The following is a 2,500-nucleotide window of genomic DNA, read 5'->3' on the forward strand; positions in this document are numbered from 1 at the left end:
TTGCGAACACAAATGCACGTAGCTGAATACTGAGTCCCCATCCCTCGAACAAATGACATTTAAAACCCTGTGTCCATATTCTATTGTAGTGTTGATAGTTATACCAAGTGGAAGTGAAATGCATCATGTTAGCACACCACCAATAGCTAAGTCTAGCCCAATGGTCAGGGTTACCACCTCTTCCACATTGTGAGGGACAGTCCCTCTCTGGGTAGTTGTGTCCATACCAAAACCATTATAAATGTAAAATATCCTGCAATCATAGGACATAATTATGTCCCACATCTTATGTAATTGTCACATACAATAGTTATTTCCGTATGTAACATACCTACATGTTACAAGAAATAGAATAAGCAAATAAGCGAAACAGAAGAAGCAGCTAAACTGCTACAACAATAAGCTTACATTTAGGGATAAAACAAAAGTACTATCCGTTGTACTGACCATGTGTATGTGTTGGCCTGTAAAATCTGATGTGTCCCGAATACATCCCATCCTGGCCATATGAAAAGGTGGCAACCCTACCAATGGTCAGAGCATTCGCCCAAAAATTGCCCATTTGTGGTTCAAGGTGTCCTTGTCAGGATGGGCCAAAGTTGAACGGGTATTACCCGGGTCTACCTACCATGTCATGAAAGATAAGTATTTGCGTGTACCTATGTGCGTGATGTACAGCATGTGGAAGGTGAAAAATGATAGGGTAGTCCTCACAACCATACAGGTACCAGAGGTATGTAGTGTATATAATGTGTTCTCATGTGGGCCATCAACCAAACCAGAGAAGGGATGGATGGAGTGTTTGGAATATGGGTGTGGGGGGACGGGTAATGTAATAAGTTGCCAAGGGGAGACTGTGTTGGATGCACAATAGGTGAACTGGAGGTGTATGAGGGAGCAGTGGGTGAATCAGAAATAGACACAGAGAACAAACATACACATCTGCAATACAACCTGACAGGCCATACTGTAGAACACAATCCCACAAACATATGAATATTAAAATGTGCAATACACATGTACAGAAACATCACCGGCACATACCCACATAATGGTCTGGACTGAATTGAGCCATCCAACCACAACACACCCGGATGCATAACTGAATACCCATCATCCCCTCTACAGCACATAACCCCCCCCCATTCCTGAACGTCCACCAAATCCAGCCATACTCGGGCTGCTAGCTTGGCACAGCCATATCTGCACATAGTGACCACTACTCATATCTAGTAGGCAGTCTCACCCTAGGCAGTCTCAGGATTGCAAACTATGTATCCCTTGCATGTATAACCCTATCACGTTTTCGTAAATCCAAAAATATCGAAGTTTATTGCCCTGTTCAATTTTTGGATATCCCTCATGGGATAAGTATCCTGTGTAAACATCAGACTTGGTGTCATGACATGATGTCCAGTCCTGTAGACATCTGGACACAAGTTGTATGTGCAGTAGTGATTCACGAGACTGCTCAGCCTCCAGCTGGTCATGCAGAACCTACTACCCGGGATTTAACACCTGACCATGATGCACGGCTCCCCACTTGCATTATCAAGAATATATACTTTACACATTCACGTAGTGGCAGTTGGATATAGGGTGATCAAGGCGCTGACGTAAGCAGGGTACCTACTGTCCCACTTTGTGAGGGACAGTCCCTGTTTGGGTAGGTGTGTCCTGACCAAAAATAATACAATGGCAAATGTCCTGTGATTGTAGAAAATAATTATGTATCATATTTCATGTAACAGTTGCATAAAACAGTTATTTCTGTATGCAAAATACGTAAATCTTACAAGAAACAGAATAAGCAACTAAACTGCTACAAGAATAAGCTCTCATCTAGGAAAATAAGTAAAGTTCTAAACCCTGTACTGAATGTAGGTATGTGTTGGGCTGAAAAACTGGTGTGTCCCGAATATATCCCATCCTGGCCATATGAAAAGGTGGCAACCCTATCAATGGTCAGAGCATTCGCACAATAACTGGCCAGCCTCTTAATCCCCCCTAAAATCAGTGACCTTTGGAGGAAAGGTGGTGAATTACACTGAATGAATAATGACAATAATTAAGAGTAATAGACATTTTCTACTTCAGAAAATAAGTACTAATACATATGCTCTGATTCTGTCAACATTTCAAGTTAATAGTACTAATATTTTAAAAGTGTCCGTGATTGTCCCTGAATTGTCCTTGCCTTGTCCCTGTTACTGTTGAAATTAGTCCCTGAGTGGTTGAGAGTTCTGTACACATATGTACACCAACCAACTGTCACATTTGTTGCCAGTACTGTTGAATACCTGTAGTGAAGTCATATATCCTAGCTACCATCCATGCGGAATGTACCACGGATGGTGTAGTGGTCAAACCGGTCACTAAGGTGTGTCTGTTTCTGGGTCCAAGCCATGCAAGGGCCACTAATTTTATGTGATGGCCAGAATAATGTTCGTCGGATATAGGGACGTAAAGTCAGCGGGGATGCGCGGCAGACATTCAACAG

The sequence above is a fragment of the Protopterus annectens genome, chromosome 1.part2, assembly GCF_019279795.1.
Source record: "Protopterus annectens isolate FY-2018-M chromosome 1.part2, PAN1.0, whole genome shotgun sequence".
Taxonomy (NCBI): domain Eukaryota; kingdom Metazoa; phylum Chordata; order Ceratodontiformes; family Protopteridae; genus Protopterus; species Protopterus annectens.